Below are 16620 nucleotides of genomic sequence, written 5' to 3'. Positions count from 1 at the left end.
GGGGGACCGAGTCCCAGCGACAGCGGAGAGGCTGGGGATGGGGCGGGGGGGGGGGGGCTCGGTTTGAGAGCTTGTTAGGAGGTAAAACTGGCAGGACCTAGGAGGCTTGTCCCACCTCACTGGGTGGCACCATGAGCCTCCCACAGGTGCCCTAAGTGGAGCCTGAGGGAGAAGGGGCCTATGACGAGGCTGTCCTCTGCGCTGGCCCTCAGGGGTGGGGCTGGGAGGCAGTCACCCCAGAGCTGGGCCCCCAGGGGGTGTCTGAGGCCCCCTCTCAGGTTAGGCAGCCTCTGGGAGAGAAGTCCTTTCCCTGGGCCTGCAGGGGACTGCTCCTCAGAGAGGGCCTGGGCTGTCACGTCCTCTCCAGCGGGCAGCAGAGAAAGGTGGGCCTCGGTGAGCTCAGGGTTCCTGGCCCAGGAGCTGGGGGCGGGCCCTGGGCGGGGAGCCTGGGGGCGGGGGGGGGGGGCTTGGGGTTCTGCTGGCTCTGCCTGGCAGTGGACACAGCCCTGCCTGGTTCCCTCCCTCCCTCCCTCCCTCCCTCCCACTCCCTAGCCCCACTGCGCCCCCACCCAGTGCCTATCCTCCGGCCGCGCACGCCAGCTTTGCACCCACTCGGGGGTATGGGTGAGAGTGTGGCTGCGCCCCCTCGTCAGTGCTGTGTCCCACGCCTGCTCAGCTTCCAGGATGGGCTCCAAGCGTCTCCAGGGAGAGGCCCTGAGTCCTCTGTGCCACTGTAACTTCCGGGCCACACGCAAGAGCCCACGTTGCACAATTCCACTTACATAAAGTTCAGGAACAGGCGCAATGAACTGGTGGTCATTGCAGCCGGTGGAACCTCGGCGGGGGGCGTGGCATCGTCCAGGCAGGCCCTCGAAGGCACCTTCTCTGAAAGGTGCTCTGGAATGTTCTCAGGCTTGATGGAGGCGGTGATTACCAGGGTGTATGTATATGTAAATAAATCATCAAGTTATACACGTACGATGAGTGTACCCTGTATGTTATTCTGTAATAAGAAAGTTAAAGTGGGGGGGGGGGAAGCTTATAAAAGGCCTTCTGAGATCCTAATTAGTTCCTTTAAACGCCACTGCAGCGTTTTCAGCAGGAATGAGGAGGCCCACGTGGCCTACGTTTGCTTCAGGGTCCCAGGGGATTCTAATTTATGGGCAGAGAGGCCCAGGGCAGAGCCCCGCGCACTGTGTGCCGAGCGGAGCCGCCGCGGCTTCCCGGGCCTGGCGGGTGGAGGAGCAGGCCCCTCCTCAGCCAGGAGGAGGGCACAGCCGGCGGGCAGCCCTAATGACCCTCCTCCTCCAGCTGCAGCCAGACCCCGTCTCCCTCCGGTTCCTGGAACCTGCCCGACCCCGCGGTGTTTCCAGCACTTAAGGCGGGAGCTAAGCCGCTCCTCCACTCCAGGAAAATATTTGTTCAGGGACTTGGCACCCGCAGAAGAGGAAATAAAAGCCACCTTGGAGCCGCGCGGGCGGCGCGGCCGCGTTGTCTGTCTGCCCCTCCAGATTGCCTCCGAGGCCCGAGGCCTGCCGTCTGGGGCCGGGCCCAGGAATCCCACCCCACCACACACAGGCCAGCTTTGGGGCTGAGCCTGGGGTGCCAGCTGTCTGTGCCTCCGGGTCAGGAGTCATTGTCAGTTCAAAAGCGGATGGAGCCTCCCGTGAGCCAGGCACGGCGCTGGGCCCTGGATGCCGTCGGTGACCCGGGCCCTGGCTTTACCTTCAAGGCTGTCGTGAGGTAGTGAGGGGGACCGGCCAGTGGAAAGGCCATTGACGGCATCTAGGAGCACCGGCCAGGGTGCCGGGAGCCAGCCTGGCAGGGCAGGATGGCCACTGGGGGGAGATGGGGCTGGCCCCTGGAGCTGGCTGAAGGACGAATGGAGCAAAGTGAAGGGGTGATGGGGCGGAGTATTTCAGGTAAAGGGAACAGCATGGAACTGCATGGAACTGCAAAGGCCCAGAGGCACGAGCGAGCACGGGGCTTTGGGGTGTGGAAGGTGGGTGGGGTCGGCTGTGGGAGACCCAGGAGTCGGGACAGGACACCCGAGGGGAGCCAGCGGCTGGCTGGCGCCACGAGACCTCAGCGTGAGTTCAGGAACATGGACTTTCCCCCGAGGCAGCGAAAGTTTTTGTTTTGCAACATTTGAACCCGTGGATTTGGATTCTTTTGATATAGAAAGGTATAAACAAGAAAACAAAATCAGTCTCGAACCCCTCCACCCGGTGCCATTTGAAACACGAAAATTCTCTGGGCACGTGATGAGAAACCCACGCGGGGCAGGAACGGGTGGGTGAAGAGTTTTCCACCCGTGTCTCCGGCCAAAGGCGATTCCACTGGGCAGGCCTTCGTTGTGTGCGTCCAGAAGTTCTTCCCACGCGTGTACGTCTGAGGATAAGGCTGTGCTTTTAAATAGTCACACCAGAGGGATGGTTGCCTTCAGCACGGGTGGTCAGTCCTACCCCCCCCTTCCTAGTGTCCGCGGGGCGTTCAGTGTGTGGATGGAGGCCACTGACTTGTCCCACCCGTGGGGTGGCGTCTATCTCCAGGCCTTGCTGTTGCCAACGTGTTGGACTAACAGCCACCACGCAGAATCAGAATCGTCTGACTCAGACACGGGACTGTCCCGAGGCTACACCGGACGCCTTCCTAGGGATCAGTTCCAATCACAGGGCTGCTCCTGACCATCACCCTGCAGACGTCTCTCCTGCTGGCCACCCCGTCACCACACTCCGCCTGCGGGAGTCCCAGGGACCCCCCCTCACCGGTCACCACAGGGGTCACCAAATGGCTCCATTTTCTTTTTCCCACGGGGGTGGGAGGAGGAGTGGGGATGATGTCACACGGTTACTTTGATGTTTATTTATTTAGGAGACAAGGAGGTGAGGAATCTGTTCGTAAGCTTTTGGCACCTGCATTTCTTTTTTCCAGAGGGGAACTGCTTTGCATATTTTGGGGCCCGTTTTTTCTTTCTTTAAAAAAAAACACATATATATATATATTTTTTCTTAATATATTTTATTTATTTTTTACAGAGAGGAAGGGAGAGGGATAGAGAGTTAGAAACTTTGATGAGATGAGAGAGAAACATCGATCAGCTGCCCCCTGCACACCTCCCACTGGGGATGTGCCCACAACCAAGGTACACGCCCTTGACCGGAATCGAACCTGGGACCCTTCAGTCCGCAGGCCGACGCTCTATCCACTGAGCCAAACCGGTTTCGGCTATTTTTATTATTGATTTCAGAGAGGAAGGGAGAGGGAGAGAGAGATGGAAACATCAATGATGAGAAAGAATCATTGATCAGCTGCTTCCTGCACGCCCCACACTGGGGATCGAGCCCACGACCCTGGGCATGTGTCCTGACCGGGAATCGAACAGTGACCTCCTGGTTCATACGTAAGTCGACGCTCAACCACGGAGCCACGCCGGCCGGGAGGGGCCCATTTTCCTAACGGGCCTTTTGTCTGTTCCTCATGGATTGGCGTGGGTGCCTCGTGGGCAAATGGTTTTGAGGGAGGGGCTTTGGTCTCTGAAGGATGGCTCTGGCTGTGGTGTGAGGGGACCGGCAGGGCCCCTGGAGAGGCACAGGCTTGGAGCAAGCGGTGGCCATGGGGAGGGACGCCGTCACGGCCTTCAGGAAGGAAGCCGGGCAGGCCCAGCTGGCGGATTGACGTTTTGCACAACCCTTGGGTCAATGAAAAAACGCAACAGTCCCGACTGCCCTCCCCAAAAACTGTGACCCCGGGTTCATGCTCAGAAACCACAGAGTTGGGCCTGTGCCCCCGGGGGCCACCTGCTTGGCTTGCGCCCCTCCCTCCCCTGCCTGTGTGGGGCATGAGAGGGAGGGGTGACAAGGAGGAGGGAGGCGTCAAGGACGGTTCCCAGGTTCCCACCTCAAATATTATGGCCCCATAAACCGTGGAAACATCTCAGAAATTCCAGTATTTCAGCACATAGTTGCCGAATGACCCGCATCAGTCAGCACGAGGCTGAAGCGATCCAGAGTCCTCCTGAGAGAGAAATGGGGGCGCACTGGCCCGAGCACGCACGGTGGGAGGTGGGGGAGGGGGGCGTGGCTGAGGACAGCGTGGCGGAGGGTCCCTGAGTGAGCGAGGACCTGGAACTCAGGCGGCGGCGCTTTAGAAACACCCAGGAAGTGAAATGTGTTAATATTCAAGTGTATGCTAAGGTCAGTAAGGGGCAGACTTTGAAAGAGGGTTTTGAAAATTCCATCTCCTGATACTTGTCCGACATTAGGGTTCCGAGTAATTACTAATAATAGCTACCATCTACTCCATGCTTCAATGTGCCAGGCCCTACACACACCTACCCTCTGACGCTGGGGTCACAGAATAGCATGGTGGCAGACATTTGGAGTTAGACCCCACTTTACTTGCTGCGTGACTATAAACTCCCCAGAACCTCAGTGTTCTCATCTGTGAAATTGGGCTAACAGCTCTTATTTCGCAGGGCCGAGGGGAGGCTATGTAAGATAATACGAATAAACTGTCATTTTGCCGGGGGCACTTTGCAAGCACTCCATACATAGTGGCTGTTACTCTCATGTTCCCCAGCCCCCTGAGAAGCAGGTATTACTACCCCATTTTACAGGTGGAAAAGTAAAGGCCCTAAGCTGGTCCTTTGTACAGCTACCGAGTGGCCATGCTGACATGCAAACCCGGGTCTTTGTCACTCGGAAGCCCCGGGCGCTCCCCTGGACCATGGCTGTTTCCTGTCTCACCTGTTCTGCCCACAGAGGACCACCTGGGCGGAAAGTGGGGGAGGCTCTCTTAGGCCCAGGCCGCCCGGCAAGCCCCGAGGCTATTCCCAGCCCTGGGAAACGGTGGCCTCCCTGCTGCCTGGGTGCTGGTGCCAAAGTCAATAACGATAACCTGCCCTGCAGGAAACCATGGTCACGAGGATACAAACAGCCGGGAGAGGGTGGGGCTCGTCCCCCTCCCCCCGCCCAGCCCCAGCCGGCTCTGTGCCCCTCTGTGCTAGAGGGCAAGCTGGGGAGACACGAGTGAGCCCAGATCCAGTAGGGAGGTGCCGGGGCAGCGCCCCAGTTCCTGTCCTGCAGCTCTCCTAGGAAGCTGGCCAAGGAGGTGGCACTGGGCTCTGCCAGGAAAGGCCCCGAGAGCAACTGGGGCCCCTGGGTAGCTCTCCTCCTGGAGCCCTGGGCCCTGGTCCCTGAGCTCACCACCCCATGCACCTCACCTTCAACACAATCACTGAGGCCTCTTCTGGGTCAGGGGCTGGACCCGGAGACCCCAGAACAGAGCCCTGGCTCTGCAGAGCTTAGGGCAAGAACAGACACGCATGATTATTTTTAAAATATGTTTTTATTGATTTCAGACAGGAAGAGAGAGATAGAAACATCAACGTTGAGAGAGAATCATTGATTGGCTGCCTCCTGCACGCCCCCCACTGAGGATCAAGCCCACAGCCTGGGCATGTGCCCTGACCGGGAATCAAACCGAGACCTCCTGGTTCATAGGTTGATGCTCAGCCACTGAGCCACCAATTGGGTGAGACGCATTATTTATTTTATTTTTTTAAGCCTACAGCACCTGGTATTCCCAGGTGGTCTCCCATCCAAGTACTAACCAGGCCCGACCCCGACACGCACTATTAAATAACACAGATGTCAGATAGATACAGAGGCAGAGAAGCATCGAACAGACTGTCAAATTACAGCGGGAAGCCTGGGGAGGAGGGGGGAGGTAAGAGATCAACCGGAGGACTTGTATGCATGCATATAAGCATAACCAATGGACGCAAGACACTGGGGGGTGAGGGCATGTATGGGAGTGGTGGGGGGGGGGCAGTAGGGGGATATGGACACATATGTAATAATCAATTTAAAAAAATAACACAGATGTACTAGAGACACAGGTGAAGGGCACTGACCCAGCTTGGGGAGCTAGGGAGGCGGCCTGGAGGAGGAGACATCTGAACGGAGTGTTATCAAAGGAGCTGCCCAGGCGAGGACAGGAGACGGGTGTTTGGGGCAAGTACCCGTGCACAGAGGTGCCATTCAGAGCTCAGTGTCTGTGCTGCGGTGGGAAAGCGGTGAGAAATGAGCCTGGAGGGACAACTGGGGCCAGTAAAACAGGGCTTTGTAGGTCAAGGTCAAGGGTGAAGGGAATAGGTGGTGGTGAGCTAGAGCCATTCTCCCAGCTGTGAGAGCTGGTTGTGCACTGAGTCCCATGACCTCACGCTGGTAGTTTGGAACTGGCCATGGTGGGAGTATTTACACCACGGGCACTGGCAAGCGCTACAAATCAGCGCCAGTTTTTGTTTGGGCGGAGAGAGGGAGGGAGAGAGAGAGAGAGAGAGAGAGAGAGAGAGAGAGAGAGAGAGAACAAAAACAAAGAGGGCAGCCTTTGGTGGATTTTAAAGAAGGCATGCAATAATTAGCTTTATTTCTCAGAAGGATGCTCTGGCTGTTACAGTGTGAATGAGGAGTGGGAGGAGTGGGCGTGGAGCCTGGAGCTGGGCCCTGGGTGACCTCCTGAGAGGCGGCCTGAGAAGGGCTGGTAGTGGGAGAGGAGGACAGGCCCCTTGATCACCTGACCTCGGTGCCGGCTCAGCCTGGGGGAGGGGTGGAGGATTAGGTAGCTCCTGCAGCCTCAGCCAGAGCCTGAGAATCCGCAATAAAACCCTTAATGAAAAACACCTGGGCCCTGCCCCGCCAGGCTGGAGCTGGGGACGGGGGATCAGGGCATGGGAAGGGAGGCTGGAGGAGGAAGGACCTTGCACTCCAGCCGTTCATTTGCTCGCTCATCAGCTCGTCCACGTGTTTCACTCAGCGCCCTGGGCCTGGGCCTGGGCCTGGGCCGGGTGAGAACAGGCGCTGAAGGCAGAGGGCTGAAGAGGACACAGCGAGGGGATCCCCTTGGGGATCGGCGAGCCAAAGCGCTGATTGGGTGAGGGCTCAATCTGGGAGCGCTCTGGTCAAGGTCACGGAATGCCAGAGCCATAACTAGGTTAGGTCCTGGGTCTCCAGGTCCCAGAGTCCTGTGTGTGTGTGTGTGTGTGGGTGTGGATGGATTGGTGAGTGTGCAGGAAGGATGAAGGCTGAGTCCTCCCCCGAAGGCTGAGTCCTCTCCTACTGCACCCCCCGCCCAGGACGCCTGGGTGAGGGAGGGTCTGAGACCCCAAAGGGGAGACTCAGCTGCTCCCAGCGTGCACTGGGGCTGGGCCTGGCCCAGCCTGGCTCTCAGATCAGCACTGACCCATAGGCTTCCGTGCCTGGAGGCCTGGAGTGGCCATGGTGGTGGCTGGGCTCCAGGCCCTCCTTCAAACAGATGCAGCCCTTGTGCAGTGCCCGGAGCGCACAGAGGCACCCCCTGCCCCAGCGCTCCCTCCAGCAGCCGGCGGAGAGGGCTCCATTGGCGCACAAACTCCCGTTTCCATGACCTGCCTCTCTGCCCTTCCCCCATCGGTGGGCCACTCCAGCCTCATTAGTAAACAGCCGGGGAGGGGCGGCGGGCACGTGGAGGCGGGAGGGGAGCCGTGGAGGCAGGAAGCCTCACGCACTGCAAGGGCTGTGGGAGGTGCAGCTCCCTGTGAACCCCACTGCGAACCCCTCTAACTGCCCACCTCCTGCTGACAGTTCTGCAGGGCCCAGGCAGGGGGGGGGGGGAGGCCCACACTCCTTCTGGGCTCCATGTGGGAGGGAGGCCCAGGCATCTGGACATGAAAGGCCCAGCTGTCCCTCCGGGGATTCCCTCTGGTGCCGAGTGGTCCCATCCGGCCCCACCCCACCTCCATGCACGCGGAGTGCCCAGTGCGGACGCCCTAGGTAGGGGACTTGGCCACCTTCATCTCAGCCCTTGGAAGCTGCACCCCCTCCCCAGCACCCTGGCCCTCCTCTGACCATCACCCCGTTATGGTGAGTCCTCTGGGGAAGGAGGGGTGAGCACTGAGCTAGAGCCCTCAGGCCCAGGGACTCTGCCTAGAGCGTGGGTGCATTCCTTCCCCCGGGCCCAGGTCACCCCAACAGTAGAACAGGCCAGAAAGCTACATAACGTCCCAGTGAGAGGCAGCGCTGGAACCAACCGGACTCAGGGCTGCTTGGCTTCAAAGCTTCCTCCCAGAGCTCAGGGTCCCTGCACCAGCCGGGGCAGCGGGGCACCTTGGGGTCCCTGCGCCAGCCGGGAACACGCTGCTCAAGGGACCCTTTAGGCCAGGGGTGAGGAACCTTGTCTCTGCCAAGGGCCATTGGGTGTTTAAAACGTCATTCGCAGGCCACACAGAATTCTCAGCCTAGTAATGAGCCTGCTACAGTTGGTCAAACATTTAATTAACTCGCCCCCAATGCCTTGGCAGGGCCAGACCCAATGATCTCACCCGCCTTATACAGCCCGGCCCTCGGGCTGGATGCTCCCCACCCCTCCTCAGGACATGGCCAGCCCCTCGGCCCTTCTCTACATACAGGGATTCTGGAAATCACAAAACTGGGGGGGATTCTTAGGGTTCTGATGCCACACCCTTGACACTGAATTTCAGAGGAGTGATCTGCCAGTCACAGGGGGAGCCAAGCCCTCCCAGTCTCCTTGCTCCCAGCCCAGCGTCTCTCCGTCTCTCCGCTGCGAGGCAGGCTGTCAGGAACCCATTGCAGGTCCATGGACCCCGTATCGTGACCGGGACCGCCTCTCCACGCAAGGAGCATGCCCCGGAGAAGCAGATGCGCCTCCCTCCGTGACTGTAGCCGTCACATGAGGCCACCCTGTCCTTTGTCCCATTACTGACTCACGGCGCAGTTAGCTCCTCGGAGGGGAAGGAGCATGGCCAGGGACCGCCAGGCAGCGAGAGCGCCCCGGAGGGGCAGCTGCAAGGCCAGGCCCCAGGTGTGTGCAGCCTGGAGGAGGCGGAGGGCTGCCTGGGGAGCCCGGGGCAGGGCTGAGCCCACAGCAGGACTCCCCGTGGCTCTGAGGGGGCCGGCTCCCCAGGCCAGCAGAGTGGGGAGTGGAGAGAGGGTGGCCAACAGAGGGGCTGCGCTGAGCTGAGGAACCGGCCCTCCACTGGGTCCCCACTGATCACCCGGCCAGGGCTCCCCTCTGCAATAGCTACTCTGCGCCTAGGGCTCCCCCATCCCCAATCCCACCTCAGATTCCCTGCCCTTGGCGCTGAGCGGCTCTCAGCCTGGAGGAGTGAGGGGAGGAGGGCTGTGGGCGTCAGAGAGGGCTCTTAGGCTGGCCTAGAGTTCCCCATGGGAAAAGGCTAGAGCTATATAAGGAAAAAGGAAGTGAGGAAACCGAGGTCCCGTGGGAAGTGAGTTGGTGGCGGGTGGGGGTGGGCCGGACTCTGGCCTCCGGCTGGTGCTGATGTGGGTGCTGGCTCCCCAGGCGCGGTTTCCCTGTAGCAGCTGGCTCAGTGGCCAGAGCAGTGACCCCCCCAACCCCCTGCCTGTTGCAGGGCATGATGGGCCCAGGGGACTGTGATGCATGGGCTTGGTGCGTCCTGATTCCCGGCACACCCTCCCTGTTTGGAGGTGACCTCCTGGGAGGGTTAGTCAGCTCTCCGGGTGCCCCTAGGCAGGGGGCTCAGAGAGTATAGTTAATGTGCCTCCCCCCCCCCCCCCCCCCCCGACCCAGCGCCCCCTCTCCGGGGTGGGGTCGCTTCCCTTGGGCCTTTTGGATGCTCCCTTTGTCCTGTTCAGGAAGGCCTTCCCTCTCCCCGCTGCCTCTCCCCGCAGCTCCCCATGTGCCTCAGGATTTGGGGCCACACACCAGTGAGCCAGCCTCTTGGGGAGCCAGAGCCCCAGGACGGACCTTGTGGCTTCTCCTCCCTCCCCCTCCTCACCCCGCTGTTCCTGTGCTATTCGGGCTTCTGCTTTTCCTAATTACTTTCTCAGCAGGGGATTCTCAGGCTGTCAGCACTCACGGGGGCTTCCCGGAGGAGGTGGTCACTGAGCTGGATCCCGGAGTGCACGAGGCTCTGCCTGTGACTCTAGAAACTTCCAGGAGTTTCTAGGAGCTTCCAGGGGAGACCGAGGCTGTGAGTGGAAGCAGCTTGGCCCCTCATTCCCTGCCGTCACGCTGACCCACAGATGCTCTTCGGGCAAGTGGGAGTGGGGCTGGGTTTGAGCAGCGGGAGGAGGAGTTCTGTGTCTGTGGGACGAAGAAGGATTTTGTCTCTCTGGTGGGATCTTCAGGGCTGGCCACTGCCTGGGGTCACAGGGAGAGGATTTAGGGGAGAGGGAGATAGAGAGAGATGGGCACAGAAAGAGAAAGGGGTGAGGCCCGTCCTGAACACAGGAGCCCTCCTGGCCCTCACAGCAGTGTTATGGTGTCTCTGTTGCCAGGCACCCCCCTTCTCTTTTTCCTGGGGAGCCCTGGTGATTTTAGGGTCAGTGGTGCCCACCCCCAAGGGGCCTGCTCCCCACGCTGAGCTGCTGTGGGGGCTGCTTCGGGAACCCAGCTGCTGGGGCCTTGGCCAGGGCACCAGCCGGAGGGACCGCTGGCTGCCACAGGCTTGTGACAGTTACAATGCCATGTCCCCCTCCCCCCCCCCCCCCCCGCCTCCCCTCCCTCCCGCCAGTGAGGCGGATGACTTCCTGAAAAGGGGCTAAATGGGGGGTTTGTGACATGGAACATCTGATGTGACCTGAGGACTTCCTGTTCCGATGACCCCTAGGGCTCCTGACCTTTGAGAGTGTGTCCCGGGCATGGTCAGAGTGGCCCTGGGAGTCACACTTCTTAAGCAGAGCTGTTTTGGGGCTGGGCCCACCCTGGGGCACAGAATCCAGGCTCCCCCTCTCCCTCAGTCATGAGTAAGTTGCTGCCACAGAGGCTGCCTGGCGGCCTGAGGCTCAGGAGGTCAGCAGGGAAATCTCAACAGAGAGGGATCTTCCCAGGAGAAGGCGGTTTGGGTGCCCCTCCCCCCCCTCAGGGCACTTAGGACAATGGATCCCAGCAGAGCCTGGGAACCAGGCAAGGAACCCCCAGGCCCTGAAGGCCCCCACGTGTGAAACTGCCCAGGGCCCTGTCAGGGCTTGTTGGGGGCCTCGGAGGGTTCCTGAGCATGCCTGAGACAGCCCACGCGCTAGGGGGACCCCGTGTCACCCTTCCTCCTGTTGGCTGCGTGACCACCTGATGTGACCGACCAGTTAGTTGGTCAGGCCTGAGCTGCCTACAGCATCAGCTGTCTGCCCACTGGGCTGCCTGGGAAGCAAGTGGCTGAAGCAGGCCTTGGCTAGATGTTAATGAATGCCAGGCCCGTGGACTGGGGCTGGAGGGGTGCGGTGGGGAGGGGTGCAGTGGGAGGGGTGGGGTGAGGGACTTGAAGGCAGGCCAGCTTCCCGGGAGGAGGAGATGTGGTAATGCACTGTGGGCAGCTGGAGAGCAAACGCCTGCCCCTTACAGGCAGTGAGTGCAGGGCTAACTGTCCCGTGCTCCGTGGGTGTGAGAGGGAAGGCCCGGCTGTGGTCAGAACGGCGAGGAGGCAGAACCGGAGTGTTTGATTTCCTGGGAGAAGGCAAACCAAACGGTGACTCAGGTGAAAACCATTCCATCAAGTGTTTCTTTCTGGAAGGGCAGTGCGATCGCTGGAAGGAGATGAAGACCCGGGGAGGGATTTCTCCTCTCGGGCCCCACACGTGGCTTTGCCCTGACACCAGGACAAAGGAAAGCCTGGCTCTGACCCCTGCCTCCTGCGAGCCACAGAGACGGGTGGTTAAAAGGAAGATGTGAAGTGACTGTCCCCCACATGGAGGTACCTTATTATGATCAGCCTCCCTGGCTGAGGGGCCAAAGCATCCACTGTCAACGTCATTGGCTGGCTGCTCTGGCTTTATTAACGCATGGCCCCTCTGAGGATAGGGTCCTCCCAGAAGTTGGGGGTGGGGGCAGCATGCAGCATGTCCCCATCACTCCCCCCAAGCCAAGTTAATACCTTCTGAGAGCCTTCTCCAAGCACCTGACAGGGAAGAAAAAGGCCAGCAATCCTTTACGCATGGACCACTTTGCATGGCTCCCAGGCCGCTCCTGACATCCGGGCTCACCTGGGGAAAGCGGGCGAGTAGAAAACCAAGGCCGCAGGTACACCTGTGCCTTGAGCCACCTGGATAGCCTTCACCACCTGAACTCATCATTTCCACTCCAAACACCTGCCTCTGCCCCGGGCCTCTCCCTCCTCCCAGCTACCCAAGCCAGGACTGCACCCCATCGGAGAGTCCTCCCTCCTGCTCCTCAGTCCCCAGGTTCGCTTCTGAATCTGCCGCGGTTGCAGCTCCTCCTTCCCAGTCACCAGCTGTCCTTTCTCCACGACGACAGCAACGGTCTCCTCACCGGCTTCTCTCTCCAGCTCAGGCTCTTTGAATCCGTCAGCCAGCCAGGTGGTACCCAAGTCAGGGTAAGTTGAGAAGCGTTTGTGACGACGTGGGCAAGGGGTAGGAAGACGCCTAGAACTAGAGACGTAAGTCTGTAAGTCTGCCCTAGGGCAGTGGTCGGCAAACTGTGGCTCGCGAGCCACATGCGGCTCTTTGGCCCCTTGAGTGTGGCTCTTCCACAAAATACCACGGCCTGGGCAAGTCTATGTTGAAGAAGTGGCGTTAGAAGAAGTTTAAGTTTAAAAAATGTGGCTCTCAAAAGAAATTTCAATCGCTGTACTGTTGATATTTGGCTCTGTTGACTAATGAGTTTGCCGACCACTGGCCTAAGGGATTCAGCCAGCTTGTGGGCACTCTGCTGCCGGGAGGGAAGGAACAGGAGTTAACGCCTTGACCCTCACTGTTCTACGCTCCCCCCCCCTGCACCTCCTGCTGGGTCTCCCTTTGGGGAAGGGGAGGGGCAGCCCAGTTAGGCTGACTGACCCCTCAGATGACCTAAGACCCCTCCTCAGACCAGCTGGGATATTGAGTGATGGAGGTGGGGTGGGCAGAGGGTCGGCCCCGTCTGTGGCACCCGCCACCCCTCAGCCTTCAGAGACCATTGTCTTTCCCTCCCCCGCGCCCCCTCTCACGCACACACCCCAAGCTGCTCCAGACCGGAGCCTGGAGCAGACCTGGTGTGGGCGCGGAGCTCATGTAGGACAAAGGGCTGGAGGGCTCCATTCAAGGAGCAGGTGGAGTGGGACAGGGGCGAGTCTGGAGGCGGGTCTGCCCAGTCCGCACGTGAGCTCCTACCTCCACTCCAGCAGCTGGGGTGCTCCTGGGGAAGGGGGCCGGGGGCTGGCGGGTCGGGGAGCACCCCTGCGGGGAACCTGCAGGGACCAGGGCGAGAGGCACAGAGAAGCCGGCTCTCGGAGCTTGGGGGGCTCCCAAGGGCCAGCTCCTGCCTCCTCCGGTGCCATCTGGGGGTGCGGTTTTGTGGCTGAAGCAGAGGGTAGGCTCCAGGGACACTGGTGGAGAGAAACCTCCAGTCAGGCCGGTCCCACTGAGCACTGAGGCTGGAGCCTGCCCGGGGCGCACAGGAGCCCCCAGAGGAGGCTCCATGAGATGGGGAGCCGCGGAGGGGGACAGGAGGTGAACGTGGTGGCGATCAGGTCTCCACAGCCAGCAGGCTGTCCCCGTCCTTCCCGGGGACATTGTCCCAGCTGCTGGGAGCCTGCCTGGCCCTGCCCCACTGAGCCGCCCGGAGCCGGGCCGGCAGGCGGGTGTGGCAGCCGTTGTGCAAGGGGTGAGCTCACCTGCTGCGCCGCCCCAGCCTGCACCGGCCTGTCGGCCGCGGTTAATCATTGTTCAAATGTCCTGCCAGGCGAGTGGGCTGTGGTGGAGGACGTGACAGGCAAGGCCACCTCTGCCAGGTCCCAGCACAGCTCCCAGCAGGCCCGGGGCCGGAGCCGCTCCCAGACCCTCCGGTGCGGCTGGAGCCACCTCTTCCAATCCTTTCCTGGGAGCTTAGCAAACATTTTCTTAAAAAAATATATTTTTATTGATTTCAGAGAGGAAGGGAGAGGGAGAGAGAAACATCAATGCTGAGAGAGAATCATTGATCAGCTGCCTCCTGCACGCCCCACACTGGGGATCGAGCCTGCAACCTGGGCACGTGCCCTGACCGGGAATAGAACCGTGACCTCCTGGTTCACAGGTCAACACTCAACCTCTGAGCCAAGCCGGCCGGGCACAGTTTTTTATTGCATCAAGGAACGTTTCCTTGTCCACTTCCTCTCTTAGCGCGAGCTCCAGGCAGCCCCGTGGCAAAGCTAGGGGGGCCGGCGCCCACGCCCAGATGCCTTGGTTGGAGCAGCAGCTCTGCCACTTGCCAGCTGGGTGATCTTGCCAGCTGGGTGATCTTGGCCGAGCCTCACACCCCCTGTCTTATTTCCTGGGCTAAGAGAAGGCGCTGTTGATGATGACGATGATACCTTCCTCCCAGGACCCTGTGGAGAGTAGGCTATACGTCAAGTGCTTACTATGCCCAGGATACAGAAACCGGGGTGCCCGGAACCAGGACTGCACCCCTCTCCGCCGGGCGCAGCTGACCCTCCCCCCGCCCCCGGAGGAAGCCTGTGGCCCCCAGGCGCTGGGCTGGGCTGCTTGTGCTGGTTGTGTAATCAGCCCGCACACGGTCCCTGTGGGTCAGGGACAGCGGCCGTCGCATTTCCCAGGAGACGCCAGGCTCAGGGGAGTGAGGCAACTGTCCGAGGTCACACGGTGTAAGTGACAAGCCCAGGTCCCTCTGCGCCAGAATCCCGAGTTCTCTCCACTACCCAGCTCTGCCAGTTTCGCAGATCAAAGATGCGGATCTGAACTTGTCAGGCAATTAAATTCTGCCCACACTCATTGACGTCCTGGGAGCACGGGGGTGGGGTTGGGGCTGGGGGGGGGGGGGCGGTGCTGGGCTGAGTTCCGCTGTGAGACGGAGATCAACAGTGCTCGACCCAGTCCGAGGGCTCGGAGAAGCCCAGACGGAGGAGCAGACAGGAAGACCTGTGCTCATGCCACTGTGGGCTGGGCTGGGGGTGGGGGCTAGGACCCCTAGACAGGCCAGGCTGGGGTGGGAGCTGGTGGGAAAAGGGCCCTAACGGCCCACACCGGAGTTGTGGCAGGATATGTTTCTTTGTCGTGGTTTGGGGAAGAGGAACTGGAGGGACTGCCAGAGGCTGGGACCCCTCTTCCTTCCTACCCCAAGCCTCCCATGGCGCAGGTACCAGCTGGGATGCAGGCAAAGGCAGCCACAGCCGGGCTGTGCGAGAGACCCCCCTGAAGAACCCTGGCGCAGGCCTCTGCCCTCTGCCTCAGTCTCTTTCAGGGGTGCACCAGGGAGAGTCCTGGGAGGCCGGGAGCTTGCCCCTGGGCTGGTGGGAGGATTTGGGGGACCCCATGGGAGTCAGCACACCCTGGGATTAGCAGCTAGGAAGAATCCATGTCATCCTTGTCGGACAAGTAATCTGAGACCTGGTGAAAGAAAAGGCCACGAGGCCACCTCATGCAGCCCAGGGACCTGAGCGTGTGTGTGTGTGTGTGTGTGTGTGTGTGTGTGTGTGTACCCACATGTGCAAGGTGTTTAGGACTGACCAGGGGCAGCAACGGTATAGTTTGTGAGTTCATCACACGGCAGCTCTAGAAGTCCCCCCCGGGTCCTCCTGCCTCCCTTGGGTGCTGGCATTCTCCCTGACCCCCCCCCCCCCCCCCCGCCGCATGCCCACCCTCCCCCCACTTCAAAGCACAGTGCTCCCACCATCCACCGCCCTCCAGCCAAACAGGCTCCTGGAAGACGCTCTGACACGCTCACCTCCCCTGAGCTGCTGCTGACCGGACATAAGGCTGCTTCCGTGGCCCCTCCCAGCCGCTCATGCTGTTCTCCGACGGTCCCCTGCCCCCAAGTGCATGGCCATGGCCGGTGGCCAGGGAGCCCCGCTCTGGGCAGGAAGTGTGGTGCTGAGCTGCCAGGCCCCCTAGCGCTCTGGGACACACCGGCGGCCTGTCCCCGCCTGGCTGCCGCTGGAGACGGAGGAGAGGAAGCGGGAAACCAGTCTTGACCACCCGGACCAATTTCAGCCCCAAAGGCCGGGCTCACAGCCCTTCTGCGTGTTTACTGTCCGGCCTTGGACACACACGGACCTTTCCTGGCCGTGGTCGAAGCCACAGGTGCAGGTGGTAGGAGCCATGGATGAGACCCTGGTAAGGCGGGATGAGGTGGGGTTCACGGTGGTGGTGCCAGGAGGTACGAGGAAGACACTGGGAAGGTCCTGAAGGAGGTGAGAGAGGTCGGATCGCTCTAATCTTCCCTCCCCACACACCACCAGCATTCTCTCCTGGTCTCCGCCAACTTGGCCGCTTCAGTGACGCTCGGGTTGTTAGGGAACCATTGGTGTCCCCGAGGATTAGGTGGGGGCTGTGAGTCTTCAGGAGGAGGTAAGTTACAACGCAAGCAACTTTCAGACCAGATTCGGCAACAGTGGCATGTTTTGAATAACAAGGAGGCACCAAAACAGTCATTTGACCCCCCTCTCCACTAAGCTTGGGGACATCCCCTTCCTTTGTCCCTAGGAATGCCAGCCCGCACTTGCATCCGAGGTTGGTGCCCCAAAGATAAGCCTGTGTTCTGTCCGCAGGACCAGCCCATGAGAAGTACACAGATTCTGTAAAGACTAGGTTTTAAAAAATATATATTTTTATTGATTTCAGAGAGGAAGGGGCAGAGAGGGAGAGAGATAGAAAC

This window comes from Eptesicus fuscus, chromosome 16 (genome assembly GCF_027574615.1).
Source record: "Eptesicus fuscus isolate TK198812 chromosome 16, DD_ASM_mEF_20220401, whole genome shotgun sequence".
In the NCBI taxonomy this organism is placed as follows: Eukaryota; Metazoa; Chordata; class Mammalia; order Chiroptera; family Vespertilionidae; genus Eptesicus; species Eptesicus fuscus.
Note: the sequence above shows the minus strand (reverse complement) of the source record.